The following is a 12,519-nucleotide window of genomic DNA, read 5'->3' as shown; positions in this document are numbered from 1 at the left end:
TGCTGAGCCGGGCGCAGCCGGGTCCTTCGGCCGGGAAAAGGGGGAGAGACGCGGAGGGAGAGAAAGAAGTACGGTCGGCCCGGCCCCCCGAAGGGTGGCGGGCTGCCGGGTCGAGTCCTCCGTGGGCGCCCGGCTTGGGCGCCGCGCCCCGCCCCCTCGCGGGGCCCAGATCCTTGCGGAGCGCCCAGGCGGCTGAGGGGCATGCCACTGGCCTCGGGAACGCCCGCGGCGGCGCAGCGGAGGGCGCGGGCCCCTCGCTGCTGCCCTGGGGCTAGCTGCGTGGCCGAGACTCGCTGCGGGTCAGGCAGCAGGTCCAACCAAGTGCCCAGGGGAGCGTCGTATAGCAGCGTCACTCCCCGTGAGGTGGGTCCTGCGTTCTCGTCTGCGTTTCACAGACTAGCAAACTGAAGCACAAAGAGATTAAGTCACTTGCCCGAGGTAGCACTAAGAAGAGGAGGTGTCGGGATTTGAACACATGCATCCACGGACACGGAAGTCAAGCTCTTCCACTACGCTCCTCCGCACTCCTTGCACAGTGCAGAATAGTCACAGCTACCATCTAATGAGCGCTTACTGTGTAACCAGGCACTTTGCATTTGATAAAGAAATGCTTTTCGAGCCCTTACTCCTAAGCACTGTATGCATTCATTGCACAAATGTTTCCTGAGCTCTTGCTCTGTGCCAGTAGAGATATGATATGTATATGATTTCCACACTATATGTCAGGCACGATGCCCTCGCTCTTGGCTCCTTTATTCAATAACCAGCATTTCATGAGCGTATATGGCCCAGGAGTCCAGAGGCATGCCAGTATGAGAAGTCTCTCTCCAGCCCTCAAGGCATTTTCTCCCTGCAAAGATGAAGAGAACAACTTTTTCACTAATATACCCCCAAACATGGACGAGCCAGCTGTTTCAGGTGGATTTGACTGAAAAGAGGAAGGGTAGAAAAAAAGAGAGAGATGTAGTAAAAGGAGAGGAGTCTCAGACATGTGAACTGAGCTTTGTATCTACCACAAATACTGCAAAAGCAAACTCCATGAGCAGTACGTTATAATATGTATTATTGTCATGGCAGACACTATGTTACAAGCAATATACATACATTATTTCCCATAATCCTCGGAGCAACAACTTAATGTAGATACTGTTGTTATCCTCAGATTGTAATGGGCCAGGGTCGGAGGTGTGCAGTGACATCTCCAAGGTCTCACAGTGAGTGTGTGGCAGAACTGAGTTCAAACCCAGGTCAGCCTGACTCCAGAGCCCATGCATGAACCCGTGAGGCTCCAGGTGAAGACACCTGACCAGAAACCAGGTGACTTCTGGCCGGGAGCCGGCTTTGCCATCTCTGGTAGTTACCTTGACCAAGATGGTTTAACTCTCTGAGCGTCATTTCCTAATCTGTCAAAAAACCTAAACCCAAACCAATGCCATCAAGTTGATTCAGACTCATAGTGACCCTATAGGACAGAAGTAGAACTGCCCCATGGGGTTTCCAAGGCTGTAAGTCTTTACAGAAGCAGACTGCCATATCTTTCTCCTGGGGAGCAGCTGGTGGGTTGAAACCCACCCACGCTTTCAGTTAGCAGCTGAGCACTTAACCACTGCACCACCAGGGCCCCTTCATTTGTCAGAAAGGGATCCTGATTACTGACAACCCCCTCACCCCCCATCTCAGGCCAATGTTGTAAATTTCTAAGGAGTCCTGGCAGTGCAGTGGTTAAGTGCTCAGCTGCTAACTGAAAGTTTGGGGGTTCGAACCCACCAGTGGCTCTGCTGGGGGAGGGGGAAGAGACCTGGTGATCTACTCTGGTAAAGATTACAGCCTTGGAAACCCTACGGGGCAGTTCTACTCTGTCCTATAGGGTCGGTATGACTTGGAATCAACTCAACGGCAACAAGTTTGGTTTGGTTATTAAGATACCATTTAACGTGTTTTGAAAAAAAAGCAAAAGCACTTTATCCATATACATGGTGTTACTTAGGCCTGAGCAGAAAGACAGTGTGACAATCCATCAGATTTAGATGTCCAGATTTCATGTGTTTACATCTCAGGTGAGCTTCATCCTACATGCCTAATAACCGAACACATTCTTCAGCAAGTTTAGGACCAAAAAGGAAAAAAATCTCCCAGAACAAAATCTAATGGAAAATGAGCAGAGGCTATGGAGTCTGCAGAATAGGAAATACATATGCTTTTGAAATATTTAAAAAGATGCACTACTTCACTCATCGTAAGAAAAACAGAATTAAAACCATAAGTAATGATGATATTTTTTAAAAAGTTTAGGCAAATGTAGAGAGAGGCAGGATCTCATACATTGTCAGTGGGAATATAAATTGGCTATGGAGCTTTTAATGTCAGTTTGGCGAGTATCAAAATTGAAAAATGAACAGACTCCTTTGATCCAGCAACTCTCCTTCGAGGAGTGTACTTATACAGATGCACAAAGACCTGTCGTGCAAGGACATGAACTATAGCATTGTTCATACAGCAAAAACTGGAAAACACCTACATGCTCATCATTTGAGGAGTACTTAATATAATCTGGAGCCCTGGTGGCACAGTGGTTATGAGCTATGGCTGTTAACCAAAAGGTTAGCAGTTCGAATGGCACCAGCCATTCTTTGGAAATCCTATGGGGCAGTTCTTCTCTGTCCTATAGAGTCACTGTGAGTCAGGAATTGACTGGGTGGCAGCGGGTTTGGTTTTGGGTTTTTTGTTTTTTTTTTGGTTAATATAATTTAATCCTGTGCAGTCACTAAAAATAATGTGTTAGTGATGTATGTACTAATGAAGAATAATCTCTTTATGGGACACTGAGCTTCTGTTAAGGGTCATGGCTAAACATGATGTTGTTGTTGTTAGGTGCCATCAAGTCGATTTTCGACTCATAGCGACCCTGTGTAACAGAGTAGAACTGCCCCATAGGGTTTTCTAGGCTATAATCTTTATGGGAGCAGATCGACAGATCTTTCTCTCATGGAGCCACTGGGTGGGTTCAAACCACTAACCTTTCAGTTAGCAGCCGAGCACTTCACTGTTGTGCTACTAGAGCTCCTTGAATAACATGATAAACATAGTTAGTGTCACTAAGCTTTACATGTGAAAATTGTTGAAACGTCAGCTGTTTTGTTACATATACTTTTACCACAATAAAAAGAAAGAATAATCTCAAAAATATATTATCGATAGAGATCTCTCTAGAAGATTACGCAAAACACTAGTAACATCTGTCGTCTCTAGGTAGGGGGATTAGGGGACTGGGAGCCAGGGTGAGAAGAATTACTTTGCACTATACAATTTGCTTTTTGTTTTTTTTTTTAACCAAATGCATAAATACTTACTTGAGGCAGCAAGTTATAAACAACAACAATAAATAAAATCAAAAACAGAATAACCAAGCAACGGCACTATAAAAGTAAATAAAACGGCAAACAAACCAGACAAGGAGCGCAAAACTCGTCCAAGGAGGTTTCCATGGCTGTCAAAGCTAAGGTCTGGAAGTGGAAGAGAAAAGGCCAGGAGGGCTGAGTGTGATTACCCTGGTGACATGAGTACAGAAAGAGAACCCAGGGGAACCAGGTTCTAGTCCCCAAGTGTACCACTGAGCAGCTGTGTGACCTGGGACAAGCCACCCAACCCCTCTGGGCCTCAGTTTCAACATGCATAAGAAAGGGCGACCTGGATGGTCCTTATGGTCATTTCTAGCCATGAAATTCTTTGATTCTCTGCACGGTTGAGATTACTAATAAAGATCTACAAGGCTCTTACCCAATGGGAGTTGGTGGAAGGCCTCAGGAGATAAGATTGAACCAAAACAAAAAACCGTATCAACTGACTAGTAAGAAGTGTGGAGGCAAAGAACCAGACATGAGGGCTTCTGGATCCAGTCCCCTGTGTGAGAGGCACCTCTTAAGCAGCCTCATGACTCGGTTTCCCCATTTGTAAGAGTGTCTGCAGCCCAGGCGGAAACAGAAGTTCCACTTTGCACAGGTCTCAGGTCTTATCCTGAGAGTGACAGGTTAGTTCTTTTTCATGGTTTCCAAACCTAATGGCAGAGAGAAAATGGAAGCAAAAATATCATCAGAGGAGGAACTGTCTACTGTGTTAGGAAGACTGCAGGAGGCCTCCACAGCTACAGGGTGGGAGCATTTTGTAGGAGTAAAGAATGCCAGCTTCTCCAACTCTTCAGACAAAGATTAGACTGGACTACAAAACATAAAATAATACTCGTGAAGACCATGCTTCTTAGTTCAACTAGATACACGAGACTAAATGGGCAGCTCCTGTCTAGAGGCGGGATGAGAAGGCAGAAAGGGACAGGAGCTGGTTGAATGGACACAGAAAACCCGGGGTGGAAAGGGGGAGTGTGCCATCACATTATAGGGATTGCAACTAGGGTCACATAATAATATGTGTATAAATTTTTGTGCAAGAAGTTGACTGGAGCTGTAAACTTTCACCTAAAGCACAATTAAAAAAAAAAAAAAATGTCGGCTTCTGACTAAGACACACCTAGGTTCCAACCCCTGTGCTCAGGTGTACTAGCTGTGCGGCCTTGAGCAGGTCATTTAACCCCTGAGACCCCCTTTTCTTCCTGTGCAGTGGCTTCCCAGAGTGATAACGCAGGGAAGTTTCTTAGCCCAGTGTCTGCCCCCTTGGGCAGTGATCAATAAATTACAACAATCACAGTCACTTGTCCATCCTTGTACAAGAGAAAGCATCATGCAGTCACATGTCACATCACTTGAGGGGTTTTTTTCTTTCAACCTAAACTTTATTGGATTTATTTCCTTTAGAATTAAAACAGAATAAAATGCTAGCTGTAACAAGTCAAACAATACAGAAGTATACCAAGAAAAAGGAAATACTCTTCTCTCTAGCCACCAAGCTAACCAAAGTGAGTGCACTGTTGTGCATCCTCACGCTCCTTCCTCGATGTTCGCACCAATGAACACGACCTAAACATACATTTCTACAGGCATTTTTTTTTACCCTTTATGAAAATGGGATCCTGCCACATATATTATTCTGCAATCTGCCTTTTTCACTTAACAATTTATCACAAATACACCTCTAGACCTATATATCTGGATCTAACTCATTCTTTTATTAGTTTTATAATGTTTCATAGAACACCTGTCCCATAATTTATCCAATTATTCCCCTATTCCTGAACATTCAGGTGGTTTCCAGTTTTTTCCGACTCTAAACAAGAGTGCAGTAAATATCCTTGTCCATATATCCTTATGCACTGACACTTTTATTTCTGTAGCATAAAGTCCCAAAAATAAGATTGCTTTTTTATTGTTAATAAATGTGTATTTTTATTGTTAATAAATACAGCCGGAAGACTTTCCTCAAAGCTGTAGCAATTCATACTCCCTCAAGCAATACAGGAAGAGTGTCCACTTCCTCACACCTTGCCAGCATTTGGATGTTGCCAATCTCTCTTCATTTTTGCCAACCTGATGGGTGAAAAATGGTATCATTGTTGCTTCAGTTTGCATTCCCTGAACTCTGGTAACGTTGACCACTTTTTTGCTACTTAAGCCAGCGGCTTAGGACATGAAACAACAACATGCTGTTTCCATGACACCAGTAAGAAGCTTGGCACAATGACAAACACTAGTCTTTGGTCACTCTCACCTGGTGTGGACAAGGTAATTCATTTGCAAATTCCATAAAGAGTTTCTGGACACTTCCAGGTGGCAGGCCTATCCTTCTTATTCCTCCATTTTCGTAATTCAATTTTTAAGTTAATGTTTTAACTTCCCTCTGAGAGAATGGTCTTATACCAATCAAGCTACGCTGCCTTGGGCAATAACAGCTTTGTTCATAACCACCAAGGATTTCCTAATTGTTCCAACCTCTCCCCTAAGACACTCAGAGGATGAAGTCAAAACAACAGCCACCATTGCTGGCTTGGTGCAGCCGTACCCGCGATTTAATGGTTGAGGTAAGGTTAAGGGCAAAAACCTGAGAGTTGGTTAGACAAGACCTGGTTCAAATATCAGCTCTGCCACTTATCCGCTCGATCACCTTGGGCCAGTGATTAACCTCTCTAGGCCTCAGTTTCCTCATCCCCAAAGCAGGGTCACTCTCATATCTACCTCCTAGAGCTACTGTGAACATTCAAGGAGTTAATGCACATGAAGCACTCAGCATCTGCCTGGCACATAGTAGGTGTTCAATAAATGCCAGTTATTATTATTAACCACCACTCATTCGACAGTTGGTTGTGTTGTGGTGGTTTGCATGCTACCCTGATGCTGGAAGCCATGCCATCGGTATTTCAAATACCCTGAGCAGGGTCACCCACGGTGGACAGGTTTTAGCGGAGCTTCCAGACTAAGACAGACTAGGAAGAAAGGCCTGGTGATCTACTTCCAAAAATTAGCCAATGGAAACTCTACAGATCACAATAGAATATTGTCGAACATTGTGCTGGAAGATGAGCCCCTTAGGTTGGTGGCACTGCACAACAGCAACAACAATGGACTCAAACATGCTATTGATCATGAAGATGGTGCAGGACCAGGCAACGTTTCGTTCTGTTATACATAAGGTTGCCATGGGTTGGAGCCAACTCAACAGCAACTAACAACAACAATATTATTATTAAGACCCAGGGCTCCTTTCTATAAAATGTAGGGGGAGACTGACTGCCAAGAAACACCACCAAAGTAATAATGTAAGCAATGACTTGGGTGGTTAAAAACTCCAAGAAGCTTAAATTAACTGGATTCAGCGGCATTTGACCTACGCCTTTTGCACGTATAAGAAGGATGCTTTTGCTTCAGGTAACACTGATTTTAGCAGCCCCCAGTGAATCACTTTCAAGTAGCGATAATAAGGTGTAAAGAATTGTGTGAACTGCATTGCTACTTAACCAAAGAAAGGTGACTATATGCAAAATTTTCTGCCTCCATTAAGTTTCCTATATATTGCAAGCTATGGCCATGCCAAAGGAGCCTGGTTGTGCAGTGATTGAGCGCTCGGCTGCTAACTGAAAGGTCAGCGGTTCAAACCCACCAGCAGCTCCATAGGAGAAAAGACCTCACAATCTGCTCCCGTAAAGATTACAGCCTAGGAAACGGTATGGACCTTTCTACTCTGTCATACAGGGTCGCTATGAGTTAGAATCGACTCCACGGCACACAACGCCATGGCCTTGCGAGGTGGGGAAATGTGTTGCCTGAAATTACATTCTGTTTTTTCTGGACACACACATACACACACACACATGCACACACACACATGCATGCACACACACATGCACACACACACACACATGCACATATGCACACACACATGCACACACACACATGCACACATGCACACACACATATGCACACATGCACATAGCCTGATATCTGTACAAGAGCCAACTCAGGTTTTAAGGTGAACAAAATCATTTCTAAGAGCGGAGCATGTTCATGAGGTGGATTCTATAACCTTCCCTCTCCGGGGGCGTGCAAGTGTGAATCCAGTGCTAGGGAAAAAAAGGGCCAGCTTGGTGGCCTGGAGCCAGGCTGCACTTTGGGAGGGAGATGCCAACCGCTCTGCCAGCACACCTCGTCCCTTCTGTTTTCTGAGCTCCAGGCCAGGCCCACGCGTCCAGGCTCTTGGAGGGGTTTTGTAACAAAGACAAGTATCTTTTCACCAGTGGCCTAAATCAGGGACCTCAGCCGAGGTCTGGATGGGTGAGAAGGTAACTGATCTCGCCACCCTGCCCTCGCGATACCACTCTTCGGAAAGTGACACCCAGGTCCTGACATGTTAGACAAAGGCCACCGTCCTCCAGGGATCATACCCAGTCCCTCCAAACTGTCAGGCACTGAAGGCCTCGGGCTTGTGAAGACACTTTCTTGCTCCCAGGCACAAGCATCCTGTCTCCCTGCTGGATGGGTCCCTGTTGCAGGGCCAGGTCTTGCTTTCTGCAAAGGATCTTTTTATTTAAAAGTCACCCTTGGAGAAAGCACAGTCCTCACTCAGGAACAACTCGGAGGCAATAAAAAACGCCACGTGCAAAACTTGAGTCATCCCTTTGTCTTCACTTTGCCTCAACGACAGGCCCAGGTGGGTTTCTCCAACTCCTGGTTATGAGTTCCCAGCAAGGGTGAGGCAAGCAGCATGCCCCTCTTGCTCAGGTCTCAGTTTTTCCTTCTAAAAATGGGCTGACAAGCTCTTAGGATGCTGGTGAGTAATAACCAATTGATTTTTTTTTTTTTAATTGTGTACACAATTTCTCAATTTTCAAAGGCGGTGACGGCAAGAATCTGTCACAGATGGAAATGGAGAACATCTATGGAGTCACTCTGTTGCTGCCATCAGTACAAATCGCTTCCCCAAGGAAATAAATTACATTTCATTCTCTATATATTGTTTACTTTATAATCTCTTGATCTTACTTTGCTGGCTTCTTGTTGTAGATTTTTCGGTAGCTTGCTTCCCACTTAATCACAACAGCTTCTGTAAATGTTAGCAAGTTGTGTTATGGGGATTAGCTACCGGCATTTCACAATGGTTACTGAATATAGAAACCCCTTCTTTTTCTACCCAAAAAAAAAAAAAAAATCAGTAAATATTCCTCTCACTTAAAAAGAAAAAAAAAAAAGACCATTAAAATGATTTTCCAATGAGCAGACTTTATTTTATGTCACCCATGCAATAACTCAAAGCACATTTCATATTGTCCTCAATGTCTGGTTTTATGAGGTCACTGTTTACATAGCGTGGGGCATCCCTGACAAGCCTGTTCGTAATAATCTAATCAGTCACTTCTCAAAATTCCAACAGTAGAAAAGCTTTCTTCTCCCATCATCTAGCAGGGCTGTGGTGAAGCTTGAATGAGGCCAGCCAAGACATGCCCCCCTCCACACACCTAGTTACACCCCTCTTTACCTTGCTACGTTTTTGAGAGCGGGCTTTCCGAGTGTGCGGGCTCTTTATCAAGCTCATTCCATGTCAAACATCTAATTTTCACAATTATCTTATGAGGTAGGTCCTATCCCAGTCCCCGTTTTACAGATGAGATAACTAAGGCTCAGAGAGGTGAAGTTACTTGCCCAAGGTCACACAGTTTGAAAGTGCAAGGCAGGATTTGAACTTTGATCAGTAATGCCTCCTCTATAGAGAAGAAGCTAGAGAGCTCCTCCATGCTTCAGACACCCTCTGCCCTTTGTTCTAAACTTCCTACCTTCTTGATTGGTCAAGTGTGTCTCTCCACAAATTTCTCACAGGGGCCTGGGGCAATACAGCTCTGCCAGTTACCAGCCATCTGCTCTTGTATAAGTAACATCACCTCTCTGAGCCTCAGTCTTCTCATCCAGAATGTGGGCATAGTAATATCGACCTCAGAGGTAGGTCAATAATAATAAATAACAAGCACCAAAAACCCACCGCTGTCAAGAAGATTGCAACTCAGCAACCCTATAGGAGAAAGCAGAACTGCCTCACAGGGTTTCCAAGGCTGTAATCTTTACGGAAGCAGACTGCCACATCTTTCTCTCACAGAGCAGCTGGTGGGTTCGAACCACTGACCTTTTGGTTCCCAGCCAAGCGCTTTAACCACTGCGCCACTAGGGCTCCTAATAACAAGCATCGATCCGACCCACTGCCTTCAAGCTGATTCCGACTCATATGACCCCATAGGGTTTCCAAGACTGCAAATCTCTACAGAAGCAGACTGCCACATCTTTTCCCTAGGAGCAGCTGGTGTTTTTGAACCACCAACCTTTTGGTTAGCAGTCAATCGCTTTAACCACTGTGCCACCAGGTCTCCTTTTAACAAGCACAGGCATCATTTATTGAGCTCTTCCCAGGAGTCAGGCATTGGGCCAGGTACTTTACACCATAATCTTGTTGAATCCTACCAACAATCTTATGAGAAAGATTCTACTATTTTCCCATTTTGCAGATGGGGAAAGTGAAGGATGCAATGGAAATATCCAGAACGTGCCATCACCCAAGCCTGAGCTTCCTTCCTCTCTGTGGTTCTCGCTCCTCCCTGGCCCCGCTATGTTCTCTTCTCTACGTGGCAGCTAGAGGGGTCCTGTTCAGACCCAAGTCAGATGATGTCACTCCTCTGCTTTAAACCCTTCTTGGCTCCTGTGTCATTCAAAGTCGAAGCCAAATTCCTCACGTGGCCTGCAGGGCCCTTTGTGGCTTGGCCTCCTGCTCAGATGCTCAGACCTTTTTCCAGCCTCACCTCAACCACACTGCTGCAGGCCCCCCGAGCTCCCCGTGGCTCCTCTCATACTCCCACCCTCAGCTTCTCAGCCCTCACAGAGCCTTTGTCCTTGGATATTCATACAGCTCCTTCCTCACTTCTCTCGATCTCTCCCCAGATCTTCCCATATCAAAAGGGCCCTCTTGGACCACTGCACCTAAAACATCACGCCTCTACGCCTCACTCTCGCTCCCTCTCATTGTTTAGTTTTCGCTTATCATCTAAAACCACCTGACATATATATACTTGTATATTTTCACCTGTTTCCTCCTCGCCCATTAGAATGTAAGCCGCATGAGGACAGGGTCTTTTGTTCTTCCCCGTTAGTTTACTGCAGTATTCCAGTGCCTAGAACATTACTAAACCAGCCAAAAACCAAACCAACTCGTAGCGACCCTATAGGACAGAGTAGATCTGCCCCACAGTGTTTCCAAGGAGCAGCTGGTAGAGTTAAACTGCTGACCTTTTGGTTAGTAGCCGAACTCTTAACCACTGTGCCACCAGGATATTATTGGTGTTTAACAAATATTTGTGGGATGAAGGAATTACAAAATAATATGAAACAGTAAGCCACTGGCACAGAGTGTCTATAAACATTAGCTGTAATTATCAGAGGAGTCCCCGGGAGATGCAAACAGTTAACATGCTTGGCTGCTAACTGAAAGGTTGAAGGTTCGAGTCCACCCAGAGGTGGCTCAAAAGAAAGGCTGGTGATCTGCTTCCAAAAAATAAACCACTGAAAACCCTATGAAGCACAGTTCTACTCTGACACATATGGGGTTGCCATCAGTTGGAATCGATTCAACGGCCACTGTTTCTTGGCTTTGGTTCTTCTCAGAGGTGTTAAAGCATCTTGGGTCACAGGCAGCTCTTCTTGGCAGGAGGATGAGGGCCCTGTTAGTTCCGTGACTCACTCCACCCCCATCCAGAGAAATCTGTCCCAATGACCTGGAGGGCTGGTTCCCTCCAGCAGCAGACAAGAAGGGACAGCAGCACTTTTCCACATGGCCTAGGAAAGGCATTTCCCAGGCTCCCCAAGGGGTCCGCAGAGTCTCCCTGTGTCCTCAACACCTTGAGTGAACAGGAGCCTTCCAGAGCCAGAATTAGGGCCCAGGCATAGCTCCAACATCTCAAGCAAGTTCTATGCCCATTCACAGCAACCTGGCCAGCATGGGGAATTAAGTTTTGTTTAATAACTTGATTTTCCCTTAATTTTGAAAGTAATGCATGCCCTATAAAATATTCAAACATCAGAGAAATGTGTAATTTAGAAAGTGAAACACCCCACTCCCCAACGCAGAGAACTACTGCTAACAATTTTATGTGTTGAATATTCATCTAATTTTTTCCCAACACATTTTTGTTATTATTACTTACAAAAAATAGGATCATACTATATATACCTTCTGCATTTTGCTTTTTTCCCCCTTAATCAGGTTTATTGAGGTATAATTTATATATAAGAAGCATACACATGGAGGTGCAAAATGGAGCCCTGGCAGTGCAGTGGTTAAGAGCACGGCTGCTAACCAGAAAGTCGGCAGTTCGTATCCACCAGCCACTCTTTGGAAACCCTACGGGCAGTTCTACCCTGTCGTATAAGATCACTGTGAGTCAGAATAGACTAGACGGCACCGGGTTAGGTTTTTTTTTGTTGTTCAGGTGGTGCAAATGGTTTAGCGCTCAGCTGCTAATTGAAAGGTTGGTGGTCTGAACCCACCCAGTGGCTCCTCGGAAGAAAGACATGGCAGTCTGTTCCCATAAAGATTACAGCCAAGAAAACCCTATAGGGAAGTTCCACTCTGTCACGTAAGGTCCCATTGAGTAAAAAATGACTCAATGGCACCACAACAGCAATTCACATATAGCAGAATTCACCATTTTTAGTGGATGAGTTTTGATAAAACATCAATAGTCACTTAATCACCACCACAATCAAGGTTTAGAACAGTTCCATCACCCCCTAAAATTCCCTCATATCCCTTTGTAATCAACCCTCTCCCCCACCCCTACCTCCTAGTAACCACTAATCTGTTCTCTGTCTCTATAATTTGCCTTATCCAGAAGGGCATATGAATGGAATCATCAGGTACATGGCCTTTTGAGTTTTGCTTCTTTCACTTAGCAATAATGCATTTGAGATCCATTAATGTTGACACGTTTCAGTGGTCCATTCCTTTTTATTGCCGTATAGTATTCCACTGCATCGATGAACCACAGTTGTTTATCTATTCACCAGTTGAAGAATATTACAGTTGTGTCCTGTTTGGGACAATTAC

The sequence above is a fragment of the Trichechus manatus genome, unplaced genomic scaffold (genome assembly GCF_000243295.1).
Source record: "Trichechus manatus latirostris isolate Lorelei unplaced genomic scaffold, TriManLat1.0 scaffold00061, whole genome shotgun sequence".
NCBI lineage: Eukaryota > Metazoa > Chordata > Mammalia > Sirenia > Trichechidae > Trichechus > Trichechus manatus.
Note: the sequence above shows the minus strand (reverse complement) of the source record.